Source organism: Carlito syrichta, unplaced genomic scaffold (genome assembly GCF_000164805.1).
Source record: "Carlito syrichta isolate Samal-C Ts95f unplaced genomic scaffold, Tarsius_syrichta-2.0.1 Scaffold308678, whole genome shotgun sequence".
Taxonomy (NCBI): Eukaryota; Metazoa; Chordata; class Mammalia; order Primates; family Tarsiidae; genus Carlito; species Carlito syrichta.
In genome coordinates this window covers 57,876-72,217 of record NW_007252774.1, presented here as the reverse complement: position 1 = coordinate 72,217, position 14,342 = coordinate 57,876, and positions in this window count along the sequence as shown.

Here is a 14,342-nt window from a genome sequence, read left to right as displayed (position 1 = left end):
GTGATCCCAGCACTTTGAGAGGCTGAGGTAGGATGATCACTTGAGCCCAGGAGTTTGAGGCCAGGCTGGGAAACATAATGAAACCTCATCTCTAAAAAAAAAAAAAAAAAAAAAAAAATAGCTGGGCATGGTGGCACACATCTGTAGTTCCAGCTGCTCAGGAGGCTGAGGTGGAAGGATTGCCTGAACCAGGGAAGTCAAGGCTGTGGGTGAGCCATGAGTGTGCCACTGCACTCCAGCCTAGGCAACAGAGTGAGAGAACCCAACTCAAAAAAAAAAAAGTTTCCTGGATCCTTGCATAATGTCAAGGAAAAATATTTGTAAGAGAAGCTTTCCTCTTTTTTTTTTTGAGTTGAAGTCTCAATCTGTTGCCCAGACTGGAGTGGAGTAGCACGCTCCCTGCCACCACTGTCTGGACCTGCTGGGCTCCGGCAATCCTTCCGCTCAGCCTCCAAGTAGCTGGAACTATAGGTGAGCGCTACCACGCTCGGCTAATTTTTGATTAATTGTAGAGACGAGGTCTCGCCAAGTTGCCCAGGTGGGTCTCAAACCCACGGGCTCAGGCAATCCACTCACCTTGGCCTCCCAAAGCGCAGGATTACAGGCTGAGCCACCGAGCCCGGTCAGCTTTCCTCTTTTTAAGGAATATCTACAAAGAATTATGGTCAATATCACAGTGATAAACAATATTATAAATTACCGGCCAGGCTCAGTGGCTCAGCCTATAACCCCAGCACTTTGGGAGGGCAAGGCGAATGGCCTCAGTTAGGAGATAAGTCTCGAAAACATCATCAATCACCTAGATATCTGAAATTAAAAGGTCTCTAATGTGTTAATATCAAATCATCTCATACCTGTGTACTAGGAAAGAACTTAAGAGGATATGTGCAGAAACGTATGCTTTTGTTTTGTTTTGAGTTGGAATCTCACTCCATTGCCCAGGCTGGAGTGCAGTGGCACACTCACGGCCACCCCAGTGTCGACCTGCTGGGCTCTGGCAATCTTTCCGTCTCAGCCTTCCAAGTAGCCAGAACTACAGGAGCACGCTATCATGCTCAGCTAATTTCCTTTTTTTTTTTTTTTTTTTTTTTGTAGAGACGAGGTCCCGCCAAGTTGCCCGGGCTAGTCTCGAGCCCACAGGCTCAGGCAATTCACTCACCTCATCCTCCCAAAGTGCTTGTGTTACAGGCTGAACCACCGAGCCCAGCCAGAAATACATGTTAAGGACACCATTCTCACTTACATGGAAATCTAAAGATCAAATGGTCTAATTGTGGTAAAAACACTTTATCAATTACCTGGTTACTAGCAAGGTCCCATTAGCAACTATTATTAATTTCACTGTAATCTCATTATAGAAAAGTAAAATGCACATTGAACAAAGTGTTTAAAAAAAACCAGCTTGTTTTAGCTAAACAAAGAAAAGATACCTGTAGACAATTGGGGGACTTCCGTCATAAAGGAAACTGTCAACACAACCTGGATGTTGCCACAATTTCACAGTCAACACTGTTGTTAGTGGCAGTATCATCTCTTGACTGTGTACCTGTTGAAATATCATGGTCAATATTGTAGTGTGGAATAGTAGAAAAATGTACCTAGCTACCTGCATATCCTTCTCTTGCTATAAGTTTAAAAACAAGTTGTATCTAAACTCTAAAATAATAAAGGACTAATATTTACTAGTATTGGTTGACAAAATATCATTTCTTAGCTAAATACCTGCAAAAAATATGGCAGCACAAGAGTTAGGGAAACCGTCTATACTAATCCACATATCTGTAAGATCACATTGTTTGTAGAGTGCTTAAGGCCCATATCATTGCTTACCTGGATTCAAGCATAGTTCCGTTGTTTATCATCATGAGGTATACATAATCTCTTGATAAAAACCTGAAGTCTTTTTGTGACAAAGGTGTCTATGGACACCGCTTTTCTACCAGGACCCTGCAAATAACCTGCTCACTGTCATCATCGCAGAAGCCATAAATCTACCTAGATTTTTGCAGTACTTCCAAGGTTTATGCCATTGTAGGACGCACCATTTTCTCTTACCTGCTTATCTGCCAAAATGCCACAGTTACTACTGTGATGCATGGTGCCATATTAGTTATCTGAGTACATGCAAATTATTCCACACTCAAAGGACAAATCATAAACTTCCTCTAAAATGAAAACCTATAGAATAACATGGTCACTAGAATTGAGATCTACTTTTATTACAAACATCACTTACCTAGATATGAAAAGATGAGATGGTCTGTGATGTGGTTAAAGTACACGATCATTTACCTGGTTACCAGGAATGTCCCACAATAAGATGACTGTTCATCAGAATTTCATGACAAGAACCTGAAAAACATATTATGACATGTGTAAGAAAACACAATATGATCTCTTCTTAGATTCCTGCAGTAATCCAAGGTCAACATCAATGTCAGAAGACCATTTTTTCTTGATTGAATTCCTATAAATGTCCTATGGGCAGTAGGTACTGTGGTGGAGAACTCTGATAAATGTCTAGACAAGTTAAATCCCTCAACACTCAGGATTGAACACAAATTTTTTCTGGACATATTAACTGTGAAAACTCACAGTTCTTAGAATTAGCAAGAACTCAATCATTTCTTACCTACAACCCGCAAAGATATCATGGTAACAACAAATATTAGGGACAGTATCTCAGCTTTCGTAGAAAACTGAGGATCACATGGGCTGTGCTGTGGTTTGGGTCCACATTAGTGCTGCCTTGCTACCAGCAACATCCCATGTTATTAACCATGGAGATGCTCACTGTGAAGTTTTGACCAGAATCTGGAGAACACATGATAGTCCAAGCAATTAGTACACATCTCATTCAACCTGATATTTGCAAAGTCCCTCGGTCATCTGTATCATTTCAGAACTCATCACCATTATATGAATATTTGCAGAACCCTGAGGAAAAAGACTTGTAAGAGAAATCTTATTCTCTTTAAAAAAATACCTGCAAAAACCCCATGGTGCACATTGTGGTAATGAATGAGATACACAATTATCTGGATACCTGCATAACTCTCTACCATTACAGGTGTTAAATACACATGATCTATTTGCAAGAATAGAATGAAATCTTATACTTACTAGAGAGGTGAGGGGGTTGTTTGTTGGGAAACATCTTTTCCTCACTGAATAACTGCAAAAAATCCATACAGCAAGACAAAAGTTAGTACATCATCCACATTTATCTGTATATCAGATATCCAATTGTGTGTAAGGTACTCAGACCCATATCATCACTTATCTGGATATATGCACAGTCCCATTCTTGATCATGATGATATTTACCATGATCTCTTCATAGGAACCTGAGAACACATGGTAATAAATATGTGTATGGACACAGCTTTTCCATCAGGACCCTGCAAAAAACCTTGTTCACTACCATCACTGCTAGAGTCATATATCTACCTGAACCTTTTCAGAACTTCCAAGGTCTATGTCATTGTAGGACACACCATTTTCTGTAGACTACTTATCTGCAAAAATACCATAGTTACTACTGTAATACACAATACTGTGTTAGTTCCTTGAGTACATGCAAGTCATTGAATACTCACGAGAATAATACAATTTTTCCAATATATAAAGTGATAGGATCGCATGGTTACCAGAATTAAGAAAAAAATTATTTCTTACCTGAATATCTGCTAACAAATCACATACTAATACAATTTAGGCAAGCAAAGATCACTTACCTAGATACACGAAGGTCAGATGATCTGTGGTGAGGTAAAAATACAAACATCCCCTACCTGGATACCTGAAATATCCCCTGAAAATGACCACTGTGATTACTGTGACCTCTTTACAGAAACCTGAAAAGCATAATAGGATATATGTGTAAACAGAAACAAAGTGTTCTGTCAAAACCTGGCAAATCACCTTGATCACATCTGTGATTAGGGGACAAATCATCCTACCTGGATATTTACAGTATTCCAAGGTCAAAGCCAATGTCAGAAGATAATATTTCCTTACAGAACACCTGCAAAATTACATGGTGATGGCTATGGCTGGAAACATCTGATAATTGCTTAGATATGTTCAATGCTCCAAAATATTTTTAATGTTAAATGCTTTCTCTAAAATATAACAATGAAAATCTCATGGTTTCTAGTACTGGTAAGGATGCTGTAACTTCTTACCAGTGTACCTGATAAAGAAATCATGGTAACAGCAGGTGTTAGGGAAACCATCATCACTTACATAAATGCTTGATGATAATACACCAGTTCTGTGCTATGATTTAGATTCACATTAGTATTTATCTACAGACCAGAGATATCACCCATTAAAGACCAATGTTAGAGTCACTGAGATCTGTTCATGGGACTCTGAAAATTACATTTTAAAATATGCATTTAAGGTCACAAGTTTTCTACCAAGACAACTGCAAGTAACCTTGCTCATTCCTACCATTATGGCACATCAGCACCACCTGGTCCCTTGCAGTAATCCATGGTCAACATCACTGTAAGAAAATCATCATTTCTCAACTGGGCAACTGAAAAATCCTATAGGCCGTCCTATGGTGGAAAACACAATGAGGAATAGCTGGTTATGTGCAATCCCTCTGCACTCACAGGGTTAAACAAACTTTTTCTGAAATACAAATGTGAAAACTTTGGGCATTTAGAATTGGCAAGGACTCCATCATTTTGTACATGAATATCTGCAAATAAAATCATGGTTACAAGGAATATAGTACACATCATGCCTTACCTACATGGATAAAGATCAGATGCTATAACTTCTCTGTGGTTTAGACCCACATCAGCATTTACCTTGATAGCAGCAATGTCTCACGTTAACTAGAATTAATAGGCTCACTGGGATGTGTTGATAAGAAACTAAAACACACATTGTGGAAACTAGGTTTGTTACAGGTATCAATGTACCCATATACCTCAAACTTTCTGTGGTTGCTTGTATAATTTTGAGACTCATCAACACTATCTGGACACTTATAGATCTTCAAGGAAAAGGCTTTGCAAGAGATCTCTTACTCTGTTGAAGAATCCTTGCAAAAATTCCAGTGTCAATAACTCAGTGATGGACAACATAATATATTACCTAGACATCTGTATAACCTTACACCTTATAAGTGTTAAAAATAGTATATGAAAAGAATGTAATAAAATTTAATGCATGTTAGTAATATCAGGGAGATGTTACTGCATACATAACAAAAACTAGGTAAATATAGAAGTGTCTAAAACATGAATTAAACATATATCTGAAAATAGGTCTCTAGTGAGTTAATGAAACATCCCTTCATTCCTGTGAATAGCGAAGACCTTAACAAGATACCTGCAGAACAAACATGGCAGCACAATTCTTAGGGACACCAGCCTCACTTACCTAGATATTAAAGATCAGGTGGTATTCACTGTGCTATGACCCAATTTATCTCTTACCTGGTAACTAACAAGATTCCATTAAGGACACTGGTTCATTTTAATCTTTGGCCAGAAATCAGAATGCAAGCGAAAAAATGACTATAAAAACACAACTTGTACTACCAGGATACCTGCTCATAACCGAGTATGCTCTCATTATTATGAGACATATCAACTCTAACTGGATACTTAGATTAACTCAAGGTCAACACTATTGTTGGGACAGACCATTATTTTTTGACTAGACACCTATAGAAATCTGATGATTACTACTGTGTTAAGAGTGCCATGATAGTTACCAGGTTAAAATCAATCTGTGAACACTCACAGGTTAGACAAATTTTCTATAAAACATAAAAAGTGTAAACTCATGGTTACTAGAATTGATACGACTTCTTTTTTCACCCCTGATCACCTGCAACACAATCAAGATCACTTACCTAGATATATACTGACCAGATGGGCTGTACTGTGCTTCAGGCCCACAGTATCACTTCCCTCAACACCTATTGTGTACCTCATTAATTACTATTGATAGGCTCACTGTGGTGCCTTGACATGAACTTGTAAAGCACAATATGCAAAATGCATTCAGTACATATCTTAATCTACCTGGACACTTGCAAAGCTCCTAGTCCTTTGTATAATTTCTGAATCCATGAAAGTTACCTGGATGATTATAGAACTCAGAAGATTAAGCCTAGCAGAGGTATCTTGTGTCCTTACAGGAACACTTGCAAATATTCCATTGCCAACATTGGGGAGATAGACATAGTGATGAATTACCTGGCTATTTGCATATCCATCTATCACCATGAATTTAAAATATACATTATCTCTGCAGAAAAATCAATACATTCTCATGCTTCTAATATTTTAGAGAAAAATTCATTTCTGAATTGCATGCATGCCAAATACAATGTCAATATAAAATTTCAAAATTAACATTAGTTACATAAATATTTGAAAATAAGAAAATCTTTCATGAGCTCATGTCACAACATTTCATACTTGTATAATAACAAATAACTTTAGGAGAAATACCTGACCAAAAAAAATCCAGGGTAAAATTATGTGAGGGAAACAATTTTATTTTACCTACAAATCTGTAGACTAGACGGTTAGTATTGCAGTAGGATTCATATTGTCACTTACCTGGTTACTAACAAGGTCCCATTAATCATGATGCAGTTTATCATTTTCTCTTGACAGGAACCTGAAATCACATTGCGACAAAGGTGTCTATGAACACAACTTTTCTACCAAGACCCTGAAAAAATCCTGTTCACTGTTATTGCAGGAGCTATAAATATACCTGTATTTTTGCAGTACTTCTGAGGTCTATGACATTGTAGGACACATCATTTTCTCTTCACTGTTTATCTGAAAAAATACCACTGTTACTACTGTATGTGCACCACCATGTTAGTTGTCTGGGTGCATGCAAATCATTGCACACTCACAGGTAAACCAAAACCTTTCTCTAAAATAGAATACGATATGATAACATGGTCATTAGAATTGGGAAACATTATCACTTCTTATCTAAAATGTTTTAAAAAGCACATGTTGAAAAGTTTAGGCAAGCAAACATCAGTTGGTCTGTGACGTGGTTAAAGTGCATATCATCTCTTACCTGAACACCAGAAATGTCCCCTGATAAAGCCTGCTGTTCATCGAGATTTCTTGACAAGAACCTAAAACACATATAATGACATATGTGTAAAAAAAACCACAATGTGTTCTGCCAAGAAACCTACAGAAACTTTGGTCACATTTATCATTATGGGACACATCAACTTTCCTGATTACTCTTATAGTAATCCAAGGTCATTTTTTCTTGACTGGACATCTGCAAAATTCCTGTGGACAACAAGTACTGTGGCAGAAAACTATATAATAAATATCTGGATACTTTCCATTCATCAGCACTCACAGGATTAGACATAATGTTTTTCTGGACATGATAAATGTGAAAAGTCCTATTTCCTAGAATTAGTAAAGGCTCAATCATGTCTTATCTGAATACCTGCACAGAAATCATGGTGACATGTTAGGGACAGTATCATGGCTTACCTAGAGAGCTGAGAGTCATGCAGCCTGTGCTGGGGTTTAGGTCCACATCAGCACTGTCTTACCACCAACAATGTCTCATGTTACCAACCATGGAGATGCTCACTGTGATGTCTCAACATGAATCTGGAGAACACATCGTAGTCCAAGCATTTGGTACACATTTCATTCAACCTGAATATTTGAAAAGTCTCTTGGTCACTTATATCATTTCATGACTCATCAAAAATAACTGGATACTTCCAGAACTCTGAGGAAAAAGCCTGGTAAGAGACACCTTACCCTCTTCACAAGATGCATGCAAAAACTTCATTGTCAATACTGTGGAGTCGACCAATATGATCAATTACATCTGGATACCTGCATATCCTTCTTCCATTAAAAGTGTTCGCGATACATTATACATAAGCAAGAACATGATAAAACCTCATGCTTATTAGCAATATGAGGGAAAAGGTAGCTTCATAACTGAACAAATGTTAAAAGCAAGGTTCATATTAGAGTCTCAAAAATCTCATTAATTGTCTAGCTATCTGAACATATAAACATCCCTAATTAGTTAATGTGACATTATCTCATGTCTAGCAAAGATCTTAACAAGCTATCTGTAAAAAGAACATGGCAACAGAAGTGTTAGGGACACCATACTCACCTACATAAATACTGAAATCTGCACTGTGGTATGACCCACTTTGTCACTTACCAGGTCATTAGGCAAAGTTCCAATAGCAACCATTATTCAATTCACTATTTTTGTTTGAAAGAACCTGAAAAAGACAAACGCAAAAAAAAAAATGTGTTTGAGGACACAACTGTTCTACCAAGACATCTGCCCATAACCTTCCAAGCTACCATTATTATGAGACACCTCAATTTTACCTGGATACTTGGACTAACTCAAGGTCAACACTATTGTCAGAAAGGACCACTGTTTCTTGACTGAACACCTGCAAAAATCCTAGGCTTAGTATTGAGTTGACAGTTTCACAATGACAATTAACCAGAATAAAATCAATCTGTTAACACTCACAGGTTAAACATACATTTTTCTGAAATGTAAAAAAGAATAAATTCATGGTCAGTAGAATTAGTAAAAATTCTGTCATTTCTTACCTGAACACATGCTACTTAAACATAGCAACAGAAGTGTTAGGGACACCATCACTCAGACATATGACGATCCGATGAACTGTGCTGGGTGCTTTAGGCTCCCATCAGCACTTAGCTCAACACCTGCTACATACCTTGTTAGCTATCATGGACAAGCTCACCATCATGACTTGACATGATCCTGGGAAACAAACTGTAGAAAGTGTGTTCAGTATACATCACATTATACAAAGACACCTACAAAATCTCTTTATCACTTGTATTATTTCCTGATTCATCAAAGTTACCTGGATAATTATAGAATACTGAGGTTAAATCGTAGAAGGATAGCTACAAAAATCCTATAATCAACATTGGGGTGCTATACAATGAGATAAGTTACCTGAATACTTGTATATTCATCTGTTCTCTATCAGTAGGAGTCTGAGAACACACATTATCTCTGAATAAAAATACAGTAAAATATCATGCTTACTACTATTGTTAGGAACACATTGTTTTCAGAAATGCATATATGCCAAACACAGGTTAATATGAGAGTCACAAAAACATCATTCGTTATTTATGTATATGAAAATAAGAATGTCTATAATGTGTTAATATCACAATACCTCCTAACTGCATTCGTGGAAGAACTTAATGAGATACATGCAAATATCAATGGTAGAACTGTAATAGGACACCCTTTCGTCTTACCAGAAATCTGAATATCAGGTGGTATCATAACATTCATTTTACAAATTACCTGGTTCCTATCAAGGGCCTCCTAATGACCATTATTAATTAGACCTTGACCTCATGACTGCTGGATCCTGAAAATATACATTTGACAAATGTTCTTCAGGATTCAATTTGTTTGACCCAAGAGAAAAAGGACACATAGTAATAGTCCTGGTGACTTCCATCATTTGGGGAACTATCAACCCTACCTAGATCTTACAGAACTTCAGTGTCAACCCCACTTTTTGTGCTGCTATTGTATCTTGATGGAATATGTGCTAGAAATATCATTCAATAGTGTTATCTAGTATAGTAGGATAACTTACCTGGACACCTGCATATACCAAAGTCTACAGACTAAGTGTAAACACACCTTTTATCCAAACTCTTATATAATAAGAACTAGTGCTTATTAGTGTTGGTTGGGAAAACATTTCTTAACTAAGTGCCTGAAAAAGTCCCCATGGCAGGACAAAAATGAAAACACCATCCTAATTTACCCATATATCAGGAGATCAGATTGCATGTAGGGTGCTTAGGCCCATATCATCACTTACCTACATAGACGTACAGTCTCAGTCTTGATCATAATGGTGTTTACCATGATCTCTTCACAGGAACCTAAAAACACATTGTGACAAATGTGTCACCGGGCACAGCTTTTCTACCAGGATTTTGTAAAAAACTTTGTTCGTTATCATTACTGCAGGAGCCATAAATCTACCTAGACTTTTGCAGAACTTTCTAGTTCTATGCCATTGTTTTTCTCTCGACTGCTCATCTGCAAAATTGCCTCAGTTACTACTACTGTAATATGCGTGGCCGGGCTCAGTGGCTCACCCTGTAATCCCGTGCTTTGGGAGGCCGAGGTGAATGAATTGCCTGAGCCCGCGGGTTCGAGACCCGCCTGGGCAATTTGGCGAGACCTCATCTCTAAAAAAAAATATATGCACAATGTCATATACATTCTCTGGGTACATGTAAACCACTGAAAACCCAGAAATTATATATTTTTTGTAATATATCAACCAATGGAACAATATGGTTACTAAAAATGAGAAACACTATAATTTCTCATGTGAATACCTGATAACAAATCACATGGTAATACAGCTTAGGTAAACAAACATCACTTACCTAGATAAATTAAGATTTGAAGGTCTGTGTTGTGTTACAGGAACAAAATATTACTTAATCCAAATATCAAAAATGTGTGAACTCATCACAGAAATCTGAAAACCATATTAAGACATACGTATAAACAAATATGTTCTACCAGCAACTGGAAAATCACCTTGGTCATATCCATGATTAGGGGACACATCAACTATACCTGGATACTTGCTGTCCTTCAAGGTTAAGGCCAATATCAGAAGACAACATTTCTTTACAGAACATCTGCAAAATTCCATAATGGTGACTGTGGCTGGAGACATCAGATGATTACTTGGATATATTTACCACAACAACAACATTTGCAGGGTTATACACTTTCTTTAAAACATGAAAAGGGAAATCTCATAGATTCTATTACTGGTAAGAGTGCTATAACTTTTTACCAGAATATCTGAAGAGAAATCCTGGTTAGTAATACATGTTACAGACACCATCACACTTACTTATTACCCGAAGATCAGATGGCCTGTGCTTTGGTTTAGGTCCATATCAGCACTTATCTGTATACCAGAGATACCTCTCATTCAAACCCAATGTTAGGCTCACTGGGATAACTTCACAGGATTCTGAAAAAAATACATTATATTAAGTGTTTTACATGTTTTAAGGTTACATGTTTTCTACCACAATAACTGCCTACAACTCTGCTCACTTCTGCCATTATGGGACACACCAACTCTACCTGGTTCATTGTAGCAGTCTGTGGTCAACATTGATGTCAGAATACCACCATTTCTTGCCTGAGCAACTGAAAAAATCCTATAGACATCCCTGTGGTAGAAAACACAATGATAAATAGGGAGTGAACTGCAATCCCTCCACACACACAGGATTCAATGAAGTCTTTCTGAAATACAAATTGAAAGCTCAGGGTATTTAGAATTGGTAAAGGTTTTACTATTTTGCACATAAATATCTGTTTAAAAAAAATCACAGTAACAAGGAATGTAGCATACATGATGACATACATATATACATGAAAATCAGATGGTCTGCGAGGTGGTTTAGGGCCACATCCGCACTTACCTTGATCCCACCTGAACTAGCATTGATAGGCTCACCAGGATGTCTTGATATGAATCTGAAACACACATTGTGGTATAGGTCTCATTGTACCTGTATAAATCTCCCAATTCCCTTGGTCACTTGTATCATTTTGAGAATCAACACTATGTGTATACTTGTAGAACTCCAAGGGAAGAGCCTTGTAAGAGATCTCTTATACTCTTTGAAGAATCCCTGGAAAAATCTCATCACCCATGTCCCAGTGATGGACAATATAATACATTACACAGAGATCTACATACCCTTTTACCATGGAAGTGTTAAAAACACATTATATGAAAGGAATGCGAAAAAATTAATGCTTACTAGTAAAATTAAGGAGATAATGGTTTCTTTTCTCTCCTTTTTTCTAGTCAAGGTCTCACTCTTTTACCCACGATGGAGTGCAGAGGAATGATCATGGCTCGTTGCAGTCTTAACCTCCTGGGCTAAGGTGATCCTTCCACTTCAGTCTTCTGGGTGGCTGGGACAAGGGCCATGCACCACCATGCCAGGCTATTTTTTTAGTTTTTGTAGAGACAACATCTTGCTACATTGCCTAGGCAGGGATATTTATTTCTTAACTGCATATGTGCAAAACACAAAACAAAACAAAAAAAACGGGTAAATGCAAGAGTGTCTAAAACATTAATATATATCTGAAAATGCATCTGTAAAGAGTTAATGGGACAATGCTTCATACATGTATACTAGCAAAGACCTTAACAAGATGCCTGTATAAAAAAACATGGAAACACAAGTACTAGGGATGCCATCCTTACCTACCTAGATATATAGAAATTACATGGTCTGCACTGTGCTGTGATCCACTTTAACTCTTACTAAGTTACTAACAAGATTCCGTTAATGACTACTGGCTGGTTCATTGTTTTCATTTTATAAGAACCTGAAAAAAAAAACCATAAGAAAAATGATTATAAGGATATAACTTCTTATACCAGAACATCTGCCCATAACTTTGCATGTTTCCGTTATTATGGGACACATCAATACTACCTGGATACTTGGATTAACTCAAGGTCCACACTATTGTCAGGAGAGACCATCATTTCTTGACTAGACACAAAAACTAAGAGTTACTACTGTGCTGGGAGTGCCACAATACTTACCAGGTTGCAATGAATCCCTCAGGACTCACAGGTTAGATGAATTTTCCCTAAAATATAAAATGTATAAAGTTGTAGTACTAGCATTGGTAATAACTCTTTTTTCTTCCCTGAACACCTGCAACAAAATCATGGTAACAAGAAGTGTTAGAGACACAGCATCCCTTACCGAGACACTTGAAGATCAGATGGGCCGGGCTGTGTTTAGGCCCACAGTGTCACTTCCCTCAATACCAGTCACAGACCTTGCATACCATTGACAGGCTCACTGTGGTACCTTGACATGAACCTGAAAAATATATCGTTGGAGACATATTCAGAAGACATTTTATTCGACCTGAACACCTGCAAAAACCCTTGCTCCTTTGTGTCAATTATGAGCCCATTAAAGTTACCTGGAAAACTGCAGAACTCTGAGAATTAAGCTTAGTAGAGTGATGTTGCCCTCATGCAGGGGCATCTACAAAATCCCATTGTCAATATTTGGGAAATAGACTTTGTGATGAATTACCTGGATACTCACACATCCCTCTATCAACATAAGTGTCAAATCCACTTTAACACTCAATAAGAAATAACATAATCTTATGCTTATTAATACTGTTAAGGGCAAATTAACTTCAGGACTGCATGCATGCCAAACCAATTTCAATATAAGAGTGTCAAAAACATCAATAATTGCCTACATAGCTGAAAATAAGGTATTTAATGAGATAAAAGCCAACATCTTATACTTGTATGATGGAAAATAACAGAATACCCACCCAAAGAAACCAGAGTAGTGTTGTATGTTGGAAATCATCTTATTTAGCTAGAAATCTGAAGACTAGATAGTTTGTATTGTGGTAGTACACATATTGTCACATGTCTCATTACTAGCAATGTCTCATTGTTGATCATGATGAGATTTACCAAGATCTCTCTTTTCTTTTTTTTGAGTTGAAGTCTCATTCTGTCACCCAGACTGGAGTGCAGTGGCACGCTCCCGGCCACCACAACCTCGACCTACTAGGCTCCGGCGATTCTTCTGCCTCAGCCTTCCAAGTAGCCGGAACTACAGGCACGCACTACCGCGCCCAGCTATATCATGATCTCTTGACAGAAACCTCAAATTACATTGTGACAAAGGTGTCTAAGGACACAGCTTTTCTTCCAGGACCCCTCAAAAAACCATGCTCATTGTCAATTCAGAAGTCACAAGTCTACCTGGAGTTTTCCAGTACTTCCAGTGTCTACACCATTTTCTCTGGACAGCTAATGTGAAAAAATACCACAGTTACAACTGTGACGTCCACCATCATGTTCGTATTCTGGATACATGCAAATCATTCGATATTCACAGGATAAACTGTATATGACAAAAACAAGGATGATATTAGAATCTGAAAAACAGCTTTAATTATCTATATATCTAATAATAAGTATACCTCTAATGAGTAAATGTGACACTATTTCCTGCCTATTTACTAGCAAAGACCTTAACAGGACACCTGCAATAGATCATGGCAACAGAAATGTTAGGACACCATCCTTACCTACCTAGATTGAAGGGCAGATGGGCTGCACTATGCTGAGACCTGCTTTATCACTTACCTGGCCATCAGGCCATGTTCCATCAATATCCATTATTCACTTCACTGTTTTTTTCAGA